This window comes from Manis javanica, chromosome 7 (genome assembly GCF_040802235.1).
Source record: "Manis javanica isolate MJ-LG chromosome 7, MJ_LKY, whole genome shotgun sequence".
Lineage (NCBI taxonomy): Eukaryota > Metazoa > Chordata > Mammalia > Pholidota > Manidae > Manis > Manis javanica.
In genome coordinates, this window is record NC_133162.1 from 128,634,365 (window position 1) to 128,647,667 (window position 13,303).

Genomic DNA, 13,303 nt, shown 5'->3' on the forward strand with positions numbered 1-13,303 from the left:
CTATTATATTAAGTATATTACCAATATTTTGTGTAAATATATGTGTATGTACATGTTCTGTGCACATGAGTGCACACATTCAACATCCATTCAGCAGACAGTGGATCTGAGATGTCTCGGTCACGAGGATGAGATCTCTAAAGAAGGGATCTCCAAAGGAAGTTGATACCCAAGAGACCCTTTGAGTGATCCCCTAAAGCAGGGATGGCCAGGATGTGCGGGCAGTGGTGCCTAGTATTGAGGAACAAACAAGTTTATTCTTGTGTTGCACAAGCTGTGCTGACCCTTCTTGCTCCCAGATCTCTCATACAAGTTGGCCACATATACCAGGTTTGGGCTGTGGTGCTCTGGTTAACACAGGGAGGCAGTGGCCCCATCTGGTGGGGCAGAGCTGCACAGAAAGAAAGCGCATCTGTGGAAAGTGCCATGGGAGCACCGACTGTGAATTCCACACAAGGGAGACCAAGAGAGCACAAGCCCTCTAGAAATTCTCAAATATTTTAGGCATTGTGCCAGACTTACCAGTGCTCTGTGGGGAGGGGAGGGTCAGCTCAGTGGGCATGCTTTCAGCTGCAAGGTAAAGAATTCCTGAGTCTGTGTGACTCAGCTGGAGGGGCTGGTCAGAACTCTGGGATGTATACCCTGTAATTTTCCTGGTTTTCTCTCACAGATGCAAACTGACTTCAACTATTGGTTACAAATATCATTACTTCCTCAAACTTCAGTTAAAACCAGGCTGTAGCTGGTTGGAGTGGAGCAGAGTTTCTCCCACTTGCTTCTTCCCAACAGTGAAGGGAAAAAATTGTCTCTGAGGGCCCCAGCAGAATTTCTCATATACCTCATTAGCTAGAACTGGGTTGTGACCACCACCCCTTCTGAAATAAAGTGGCATCTGCTCAAGACATGAAGAAATTCTGATATCTAACAGTAAGGCATTGTTTGCTATAGGAGCTCAAGCCACTTTATTTAAATATTAAAATACAAAGCCGACCCAAGGAAGACCGATAAACTCGTTTTCCCAGTGTTTTCCCTACCTGAGAACACACATTGCCTGCGAAGAGCGTCTCCACTAAGGAAGTATAAGCAGGCATTCAATCCCTTGTGGTGGTCACAGAGCAAGCTAGGGAGTTGTTCTCAAGACCACCTGCATTTTAGACTCATGTGGGATGATGTATATGTGGAATTATAAGCATCTCCTAGATTGGAACTTCAGTGTCAGTTATTTTTCAACTCCACTGGTGATTCTACTCTCCAGCCAATGTTGAGAACTAGGGCCAACGGAGTGCACAGGTGAGTCTCATTATTTGCAATAGTTATGCACTATAAAGATGCACTAAATTAGCAAATAGTGAACCACTGTCCCTGGGGAAATACAGGATTAGGTTCCTGCGAGCCTCTGGTCACATTTCTAAAACCGATCAATACATGACCTCATTTTGTGTGGGTTTCTGTTTAAAAACACCTTACTTACTAAACTGATTCATTAACATGTCATCCCTTAACAAAGCTTTCCTAACACATATTTTCTGTGAGATGCATCACAATTTTCCTGTGCTTAGAAACACTAGGTAACACTTCAAGTCTATGCTTGGGGGCCATTTCAAATAGTGAAATCATTATAAAAATCACAAAAAAATGTGAAAAACTGGCACTAAATATACTCTGAAAAGGACCCCTGATTACAGTATGAGAACCGAAACAAGAAGGCAGAACTTCACCTTGTTTGAGTTCCTCTGGGAACATGCGAATCAGGCAACTCCAAGTGCTCCGCACACATCCACGAAGGACCGTGCAAGCACCGGAAGTCATGATTTGGTGTTACAAATGCATTTTAATGAGTAGATAAATGTCTGGTCTAACCAGGAGAATATGGAAAACCAGATTGTGCTTTGTAAATATATTCCTGAATCATTCGTACTGATTCAGTTTAGCTAAAGCTATGACAGAAATGGACACACATTTTCTCTATAACCTGAGAATTTTTGGCCTGTGACATTCATCAGCCAAATCTGCTGACCTGGGCACTGTCAGGTATTTGCTTAGATGGTATTATGTGTCCTAGAAAATACATACTTTCATGGCAGTAGCACCCTGAACACTTCATAAAGAAAAATCTTCACCTTAATTTGTAAAACTTGGATCACGCATGAATTCAACTAAAAAGTCAGCGTATGACATCTGTAAACTTAACACAGTAACAAGTGCAGGAAATCAGAATCTGAGTGGCTTCAGAAGTTTTGCTCATCCTATGCCTGTTACCTGGGCCCCTGGTAGTTCTCTGACTTGTTGGTTCAGCAAGAGGATGAGGATGAGGAAGAGAGAGGGTATCTCCTCTGTCGCCCGAAGTGCTGTCCCGCTTACAGTGATTGGTGTTCCCTATACATTTTCTAACCATGAGAAGGGAATTTAGGAATATTACCAGGAAACTCAAGTTCTATGCAAAATAAGCTCCACAGTGGAGCCACTTCTATTGCAAGTTTATCATACCCTAGGTGACTAAGATTCAAACTGTGTTTTGAGGACCCTTAGTGTGACTCAGTGAAACCTGCCAAGGGAATGGAGAGCAGCTCAATGGGCGGTTCTGGGCCCCTCTGTCCCCCACTCCAAAGAGAGCAGGTCGGCTTCTACTGGCTTTATATTTGGGGGCTGAGATTGCAGGTGCATTTGGAGGGAGAAGAACACTCTGGTGGTGGCAGGGAGTTGGGCAGTGACACCTGGAAACAGTACCTGAGAAGATCTGCTTGTACCGTCAACTAGAGTTAAGGATCTTCCTTTGGCTCAAGGAATCGAGTTTCAGTAAAGGTGTTTTAAATGGACATCACTCCCTCTTTTAGGCATTCTTGTGGCTCCTTCATCTGAGGAAGACAAGGTAAATTAAGATTTGCCCTGAATAAATGCATCATTTTGAATAGGACAGTGGCTAATACCCTATGCCCCAAGGCCTTGACTAAATCAAGGGACTCATTTTTCTTAAATAAACATAAAATTGTCAGGACAAGAATTGTCATATTATTCCATATTTTCATAAAGGTGTTTGAGGATCCCTGTGATAAGAGATGAGAACATGATGTATAAAGAATTCTTACAAAAACAGAAATACTGTATCAGAGCCTTCTTAAACTGTCTCATATGTATATACCCACAACAAGGAAAAGGTAAGATTTCAGGCTAGGCGGCTGCCTTTCCTCCATCATTTCTCATAGAACCAAACATCAGAATAATTGGGCAAATTCAGTATACCATATTTTTGAGGGAGGCAAAGGGACTTTGATTACATTATGCTGCTGTTATAAATTAAAGAATACATTAAGTAAAATCAGTAAATGAATGAAAGCATGACACACCAAGTTATTGAGGCTACAAATTTTACCACATTATGTAAAGTAGTATTATACTAAAATTTTCATTTAAGTTATAATGAAAATGGAATTGAATTTTAAAATATTTTAAGATAATTTTAATAAAATATTTCCTGATTACTTCTAAAAGAACTTAATTTTTTCTCCTCTGAATTCTCATTTAGAATGTGTGTGTATGTGCTGCATTTCTGTGTCTATATTCATATCTGTGTCGAGCTGTTAGAATTCAGCAGCTCTGGGGCAGCTTGTAGTCCTTCCCAACCCTTAGAACTGGAACAAAATTTTAGAGTTTAGCACGGATGGTTTCATTCACTGATTCTTTCTCCCTCAAATGCAGTGAAAACCTCAAGAGGGACATACTGTGCTATGCGGAAGATTTTGCTTTAATTATAAGAATGGTGGTCCCAGTGACTTCATTGCTACAAATGATCTATCTAAAAATACTTCAAGATGAAAGACATATTATTTTAATAGAGGTATGAGTGTAAATAAGGTTGCAAGCGTAGACTGTGAGTAATATTGATTTTTAAATATTTCAGAAATGTTTTGATTTTCAGGAATAGATTTAGTATTTGTGGAATGCCACAGTGAACTGTAAAGAAAACCAGTGCTTCTCGACAAAATGAATTCTGAAAGCTGACCCAGGTTCTCAACAACTGCCGGTGGCTTACTGTGTTCCCTGGAACCTCATGGCAATGTGTCTCCTCTGAGGAGCCAGCAGTCACAAAGCAGCGCAGGCCAAGTGCTAGACCTTCAGCGGCACCCATGCCGATCTCAGAAGGGCTGTTCAGTGGGAAGTCGACTGCTTCCTTCTTCAGACGTGTCTGGACTACCCGCCCAGGATGGTGTTGACTCTGCCGCCACCTTGTGGCATTTTCACTGTCAACTCCTAACTGCATCAGAACTGGTTTGGCTGGTTTAGAAAGTAAGCAACACTGTAACTATGTACCATTACAGATTTGTGAACGGGTAACAGAAAAGGGAAGTCATCTGTATTTCCCAATGGGAAATACATGCAGAAAATAAATAAAATAAATGCAGAAAGCAACATAAAGAGGACAAATTGATCTACTAGGGAATATCCCCATTCTGCAAAGAAGGAACCAAGATTCATGGAAGCTGTATTAAATTGCCAAATGTCACACAGCCAGAACATGAATTCAGAGTCAATCTGCATTCTCTAAAATTTTTATTACACAATTCCTTCAAGAGTTAGACAATAATGTCTAGAATCAATTGTTTAGCATGCACATTTCATTATTTTTCCAGTATGGTGAGGTCAACAGATCAGGAGGTGATTATCACTGAAAAAATTGTTTGCTACAGTGCCCAAGAGGAGGGGGCACACTACACTGCTCAGGGCCACACAGAGAAGCCCCAGGGCCAGTCAGAAGGCAGCAGGAGCAAGGGGAAAGCACGGGCACGGGCCTTTATCAGGGTTTCCAAGGGCAAGGCAGGGCAGGGGAGGTAACGTTAGAATTGGCTCCATGATGTAGGTAACTGTTGAATTACTACATTGTATACTTGAAACCAATAGAATATTGTATATCAACTATACTTAAATAGAAAAAATTAAAAAGAAGAATAATTGGCTAGTTTAAATAATCTCTGGGCTCTGACGTATAGAGGCTGTCCCTAGCTGCCTAGTGGTATCCGACCCTGGGGAGTGTACTGCAGAGAAACATTCCTAAACAGCCAGAGAGGCGGGTGTGCAGAACAAGGACTGTGGACTGGCTCGTTCGCACATGAAAGGTGAGTCATCTGCTGTCCCTAAGAATTAGCTGGTCCTGGAGGGACAGATCTCCCCAGTCAGAGAGGGCCCAGAGGCCAGAGCATCAGAATATCGCAAATAAGAAAACACAGTTAACACACCCATTAACATAATAATGTGTGTGTGAATAAATGAATTCAGTATGACTACTAAAGAGAAATTGGCCTAACTCTAATGCTGGTTTTAATTTATTATCTGGTTGAATGTGTCCCAAATATTAATCAGGAGGAAATATAAAAATTGATTTAATTATCAATTGTTTTCTTTAGTATTGAAAACCTACTACAGGGGCATACTTCTGTTTCAAGCTTGACAGCATAGTCACTTGATTTTCCAAATTTATATTGAAAAAGCTACATTTTAGATACATGCTTTTCCAACAGAAATCTACTTTGTTTCCTTCAGTTTTTACTTTATGTGTAAATTTATTTAAAAAGTATACAGGAAGACATTTCACATCAAAATTTTAATTTAAATAAATATTTTGATCTTCCTTACCCATATACCTAGATATTCGCTATTTCCCCACCTACCCCTTTTGGGTACCTTCTCTTTATTTAACTACGTTTTCTGATACCACTAAGTACATTTTTGACAATATGTGAGCACACGGTAGCCTCAAGATTCTGCTGCTTTTCCTTTCTCCACCCCTTTTCAGCCTGGTTGCCATAGTGCCTCTTATAACGGGTAGTACAAGTCCTTATTGGGATCATGATAGCTGAGTAAAAAACCTAGGTTCTCTCTCTCTTTCTTTTCTATATAGCCTACTTGCTCAATCAAGTATTTGGATTTAATTAAAGGTTCATCACTCGATACAATTATTCTATAAATATTTGTTTTATGCAATTTACCTGTATTTTTCTCTTATCTTACAGAAACATTACATGGATTAAGTCTGTAATTGAAAAGTTGTTCAATTTTGGCAAGATTGTAAGTGTAAGTTGTGGAATTTCTTCTTCTTCGCTGTGTTTGGTATTTTTCCCTTCCCCCTGAAGATTCAGAGTGCGCCGGGAGGCCGACCTCTATGGGCTACATCCATCAACCCTGTTTTCCTTTGGGTCCTAATTGGGATCAGCCAATGGAAACGCCAGCAGATCAGAGTCAGGGGCAGAGAGGGAGGTAGTGGATGTTCCCTCAGCTCCACTGCATCCAGATCATCATGTGTCCTCCACTGAAGGTCGTATGTCAGGCGGGCCTCTCCACACAGCTGCTCTCTCTAGGATTCCATAACTACCTCCTTGCCTTGCCCCTCAGCCTAAGGGTGGTGACAGACCGTCACTGTAGCTTGCACTCAGATGCTGAATAGGCCTTTACTGCTGCTTCTTAACTGTGTCAACACCTTGGTAAACGATGACCTTACTACAACCCCTCGGTTACTGAGTCTGAGTGTGCTACCTCATTTTTTCCTGGTGGATGTGGCAGCAGCTGAGTTTTATGGCTAACGGCCAAAAAGCAAAGTGTGCGAGGTAGGCTAAACTGAGCAGGTCTTGGATGGGGCATTAACTAGGCTGAAAATGCCCACGGAGGTTGCCACTGGCACCATCAGTGATCATGCGCCCTCATCTATGTCATATATGTCATGATTCTTATCCTTGGGGACCTTATAAACAGAATGCCAAACTTGTTTCATCTTCTTTTACTTCAATTTTTAATTTGAGGTATCTCAAGCAATGAAATGCAGATAGCTTGTCTTAAATTTCTTAGATTTCTTAGATTTTTTTATAGCTTTTCAAAGATTTTTCTTAAATTTTAAGCAATTTAAAAGATTCTAAGCACGGGACTTCATTCATTCATTCAAAACTACAGAGGCCTTGTAGGTTGTCATTTTCCAAGTATGAAAATTCGTCAGGTCATGTTTTGTTATATTTTGCAACTATTCTGATTTGGGTCTACATCCATAGTACAACTTATTTCTATCTTAGTTTCCTTTTAAAATGCAATTGGTGTTATTATTTCACAAAATTTTTGTGAAGCTCAAATGTAGTAATGTGCAAAACAGCTGTGAAGACCATCAAGTGATGCATAAATAAATAGATTTAAAATTTTTCATTTTTATTACCAAGTCTTATTCCCACCAATAGGTTTACATTGACATGGGGGTGGGTAATCTTATCTTCATACATATGCAAAACACTTGAGGATTAGCGTGGATATGATCTTAGCTTTTAGCCAGTCCATAGTCTGTTGAAGCTATGGCCACTTTTATGTTTTTGATTAAAATATTTTTAGTTTTTTTAACAAGACTACTCTAACTTAACTCACATTATAGGTAAGCAAGTTATGAATCAAAGGGATAAGCATCAGCACAAAAAGTATTCAGTCAACGTATTTTCATTTGTATCTTTCTAGAAAATCAGTTTCGTGAGTGTAGGATACTACATTATCAATATTGGGCCTAATTGATATTTATAAGCATGATACCCACATTTAAAATGACACCCAGATTTAAAATTTCTGGTAATTTTCCAGTATTGCCTGAGTAACAGAGTATTTTATTGAGCCTATTAATCATCGTGGTGCTGTTTTTATAGAACAATAGTTATGGACACATACTGTGGTCAACATATTATATATATATATATAGCTTTTCTAAAAATGTTTGTATTGAATCCAAATTATTTAATAGGGCTTAACAATCCAAGTGAGGAAGTATATATTCAGAAACTATCATTCCCCATCTTTCTGAAGAGCCTTGTTGACAGTTTTCATATATGCATTACTACTATTAAATTGCTTTTCAGTTTATGCTTCTGACAAGAGAGTACTTAATATTACTAAAATTAGAAACAGAAAATAGTGTTGTTGAAAGCTTAGTTGAATAAGGTTATTTTGTCAAGTGGCTGGTCTTGGTAATAAATGGCAAATGATATTTACCTTTGTCTTACTTGGGAAGCTTAGTATTTCTCTGTCCTCCCCTTGGGAAGTTGCTGAAACAGTCTTAGACTTAAAATGAAATAATTACTGATGGCTTTATTTTATACCGTCATATTTTTATGCTTTATATAAATAACACATACAGGTAGTTCATTATTCCATATTAAAAACACAGTCAATAATTTCTGGAAAAAGTATGATAATTATTGCATGTATATCAATTAAAACTATGGCTATACATCTTAGCATGAAATAGATAAAAAATAGGGAGGATCCTAGGGGACAATAGTAGATGTTCTAAATGTCTCCTCTTCACCTTTCAGTTGTTGTGTGCTATAGACTTAACTGTGTCTCCCTAAAACTTATTTGTTGAAACCCCAGCCCTCAGTGTGATAGTATTTGGAGATGGGTGTCTTTGGATGGTAATGAGATTTACATGTGGTTAAGAAGGAGTGACCTTCACGATTAGTGTCCTTATAAGAAGAGACCACACAGACCTGCACCTCTGTCCCTCTCCACCCACATGCACGGAGGAAGGTCCGTATGAGGAGGCAGGGAGAAGGTAGCCATCTGCAGCCCAAGGAGAGCGGCCTCACCAGACACCATCTCTGCTGGCACCTCGATCTGGGATTCTCAGTCTTCTGAACTGTGAGAAATAAATTCCTGTTGTTTCAGCCATCCAGCCTAGGGAATTTTGTTAAGGTAGCAGGAGCTGACTAAGATGTTGTACGTGTGTGTAGTTTCTCAAGCTACATGGATTTAAAGGTTACCAGAATCATTATGCATGCATAATAAACTGCATCTTTAATCCATGAAAGCTATTTCTATTACTTATTACTCTTTACAGACAATGATATCAAAGAGGCATTAATCTTTGGCTCCTCTCACTTTCATTACTGGAATTAGCAATTAATTTTCATTTTAGGGCCATTTTGGAGGACACCCTCTGCCTCTCACTGAATTCTTCCATATTTCTCAACAGTTGCTGCATACGTATCAAGTGGAGAATAACAAGGCTAATTAAGATGCAGATTATGGGTGGTTGGTTGGCATCCTCACTAGCTAAGCTGTTCACTCCAGCCAGCCTCTTAGATCAACAGCCTACCCGACATTATCAGTTTCATAGGCGTCTCAGAGCAACATGTCCACCACTGAGGTTGATCTGGCCGTCCCAACAGCTCTCCCCCAAGTCTCCACCATTGGCAAAGATAAACAAAGCTGGACACTAAGGTGGCAAGATTGATTTTCATTGGTAATATACCACTAATAATAGGGAAATAATAATAATAATGATAGGGAAAAGATTCCAACATGAACTGAACTCAACTTTGATTTGTACAGAGGTGACTAGACATTTTAAAGGGAGAATGAGGGAATAAAGAGGGAGAGAAGTAGAAGCTCTCTGAGTGGAGTCATGGAAGAAAAAAATGACAAAAGGCAGGAAGAGGGATTTAGTCCATGTGAACCCTCTCCAGGCCCCCTGCCTCCTCAGAACCAGGGGTCCGAGGTGAAGGCTGGAACAAACAGTACATTCTTGTGGCGGCCTCGGGTTTTCTCGGTTTTCTCACATAGGCCCTTTAAAAGGAGCTAGAGGCGTCCTAGGGAGGCAGCCACGAGCTGTCGTTATCTGTATGAGTGTTTGTTCAAGTGGTTTATAGGCCAGGATTAAGGCCTAGTCAAGAAGAGGGATCAGGAGAACCTGGCTAGAGTTTGGTCAAGGAGAGAACCTTTGTCACCATGTCATTAAAGGGCAAATCCAAAACATCAGTACGTCCTGAGGGCTGTACCTTAAAAATCTCACCACTTCTCACCATATTTATGGCATGCCCCTGGTAAGTCACCATCATCTCTAAGTCACCAACAGATTGCTAACTGACCTCCTTTGGTCTATTGTCAACTTAGCTGAAAGAGTGGTCCTTTAAAAATTAAGTCACATCATATCTCCCTAAGGCTCCAGGACCTTCAATGTTCCTTATCGCACCCAGAGTATCAAAGAAAAGCCCTTACCATGGCCTACATAGGCCGGTGGGATCTGTCCTGACGTCCCTGATCTGTGACCACCCTCACGACTTACGGCTTTCCCTCTTGCTCGGTCCACACCAGACTCACTGGCCTCCACTTGTTCTCTAAACAGGTTAGTAGGCTTCTGCCTTAGGACCGTAGCACTAGTTCTGCCTGGAATATTCTTCCTATAGATAATTACATGTTTAACTCACTCACGTCCTTTAAGTCTTTGCTCAAACCTCATCTTTTTAAAGAGGTCACCTTGAACATCCCATTTAGTACTGTGACCTACCCTTTCACCTCCCTACCCTTATCCCTGCATTCATTTTCCTTTTGTTCCACAGCATTATCATCCAAGAGGCCATACCCTTTATTTATTCATTATCTTTACTTATTATTGTCTGTTCCCCCTGCTAGAATGTATACTCCAGAAAGGCAAGGACATTCCCCCCACCTTGGTATTTTTTTTTTCCTTCTAAACTACATCACAGAGATTTAATAAATATTTGTTGAGTAAATGCATTACTCTAAGTGCAATTTCTTAGTGATACAAAATCAGCTCTATCAATGTTGTCTTTCAGTAGTTAGTGTGCTTACTTATTTATTTAGTTATTGTATTTAGCATATGAACAAATTCCAAGACAGAGGTAGGCTCTGGCTCTGGAAAGGAGGTTTGCTGAGCAGTGAAATTTTTACTCTTGTCTCATGTCCTCTCATGGCTCTTCCCTCCCCACCTCCACTGCCATTCTATAGGGAGGGAAAGAGGAAACGAGGTGGAACAGGAAAGGAAAACATAATTAATTGTTTATATTATGCTGGTAAATGGAGCTAGTTAACCAAATACCTAAATTTATGATAAGATCAAAGGCCACTAAAGTTTGGAAGAAATACCATGAGTAGACATAATCATGAAGGCTTCACAGTCATCAGAAAATATGTATCTTGTGTAAAATAAATAATGTGATTGGCAAAACTTAGTAAAAACAATGCATTTTCTTGTTTATTCATCTAGTTTCTGGTGTTATTTTTGTACTCTTTAAACCCTTTCCTCTCATCATGTAATTATATTTATTCTCTTTTGGAAATAGTATGGTTGGGGGGTGGGGAGGGAAGAGGAAATACAGTGTTTAAGAGACTATATTATTCAGCCACACTGGGTAAATATCTCAGCTTTGCTAACAACTATGCAACAATGGGTAAGAGACATGCAACTACCAACATTTTCACCCTTTAAAATGGAAATAGTAATTGTATATACCTGATGGTAGTGTTTGGGAGAATAGCACCTCACAACATACCATGCCTGTTACATCACAGTCAGTCCATAAATATCTATTTTTATGGAATAATGGAATATTTTTTAGAATAATGGAAAAGAAAAATATATAATTTATTTTTATACAGTAGTTTCATAAAATGATATTCTTCATACAATACTACCTGAGTCAAAAGGCAAATTTTCATTACTATTATTTTTTTTTAAACTCTGTATAGGCTCATTTGAATTTTTAAATTCCTACAATAGATAATTTATAATTTGAAATACTAGGTTTAGAGAGAGAGGTGCTGCAGACTGTGGTGCTGAAATTCCTCTCTGTATCTCATGGTACACGGTTGTGCTCAGGAGGTGAAATAATTTTCCCTTCACCCTTCTGAATTCTTGGCTGAGACCCCCATCACAAAAAACAGATAAATAAGAGAAAAAACCCAGAAGTTTATAAACATGTATTTTCATGTATACCTGGTAAGTGCACAGGGAGAAATGACTAAAACTCTACATGGCTTAGAACTCCAGCTTAGATACCATCTTCAGCAAAAGAGAAAAGGGAGAAAGGGGTTGGGCAGAGCTATGGGCAGGTTACCAGGAAAAGCAGCGTAAACAAGTGTGAGGTTTGTTATGCAGACCCAGGTGTGTCCAGTCTTCATGGATAAGGGTCTAAAGTTGCCTCAGAGCAATAATCTTTGTCCTTTCTGGCAGAGAGGGGAAGAGGGACACTTTCATAAATTTCCTGCTTTTAGGCAGACAGAGGGAGAGCAGAGCCTTTTTTGCTGCTGCTTCTCACTGCCTTCAATTCACAATAACCCTTAGGCCAAAGTGCCGTGTTTTGGGGATGGTATATTCTGCAGCTGTTCAGTAGCAAATCCTTGGGTAGCTCCTTCTCTAAGCAAGATACACTGCCAGGAACTGTGAAGGATGTGATATCATCTGATGTTAAGGGAACGAATGCACATTTTCTCCACAGTAGCTTGTAGGTTAGCAATCTTCCTTTCTGTGTGTCTCTTCCTGATAAAGTTAGGTTTCACAAGGTTTAACGTGTTCCTCCTCTACAAGTTCCTCCTCCAAGCAATTGTTACTCAGCTTTGCAAGGCTGACTTCCCCAACTAATAGATAGTTAACATTTTTTTGTCCACATTCTTATTTTTTTTTTCACATTCTTATTTTTAAGAAATGTTTTAGTGGTTGGCATATTCTTCAGAGATATCCCATAATAACACCACCCTCATCTTTCCTTATTTTTAAGGTAAAGCTACTGCTGTCCTGTTTTTTCAAAGCCAGAGGGAGGTACACAACTCATTTGAGTTCCAGAGAAAAGCAGAATTGTCCATTACTATTGCCTAATATATTAAAATAATTGAGCATTTAACTTCTCACTGAGCTGGGATATAATTGGGAGGAACATCTTAATGAGTTTGCCCAAAGGTTGAGTCAGTGGTAGGGTTGCCCCCTGTATATTATCAGCGAAAAGCAGCGAATAATTTTTTAGTGTAAGTGCGTGTTTCCTGCGATATTTGGGACATACCTACATTAAAAGAAAAATCATTGTTTACTTGAAAATTAAATATAACTAGACATTTGGTACTTTTATTTGCTAAATCTGCCAACTCTAGTCACCACTTACCTACCAAAATACAAATAACCCTTTGGGAAAAACTGGCGTCAAGTTGGTTTTAGCTCAGAAGCACTCACCTTGGCGCAGAAGTCAAGGCTTCAAAGTTTCTGATAATGTGACATCAACTTACGCAAATATAAATCTGAGTAACTCTGCTGTCTTGAAACTTACACACATGTATTTGGAACTCCCGCTGAAAAGAGTAGAGGAGTAGGTTAACAGAAGTCATGGAAGGGCCGGTTTTGGGGGTTCCCGCAGAAGAAGAGAAACTTTGGCCCTGGGAGCCCTTCCCAGGTGGAAATCACCGAAGCAAAAGGCTCCTTCGCGTTTTAGTGCGGAGAGCGCGCGAGACCTGAAGGAACCTATAGGAACCGAGGAGGAAGGGGCTGTGCTCTGGAGGCCAA

General features: G+C 39.8%; 1 protein-coding gene across 1 annotated transcript in view; it reads right to left on the reverse strand.

Annotated features, from left to right (window-relative positions):
- Positions 1-13,301, reverse strand: part of LOC108398082 (interferon-induced helicase C domain-containing protein 1) — a 46,077-nt gene extending 32,776 nt beyond the window's left edge. Inside the window, 2 exon segments of the mRNA XM_073240059.1 lie at positions 2,728-2,855; positions 13,071-13,301. The gene's annotated coding sequence lies outside the window, so the exon portion shown is untranslated.
- Positions 13,302-13,303: the final 2 nt, after the last annotated feature.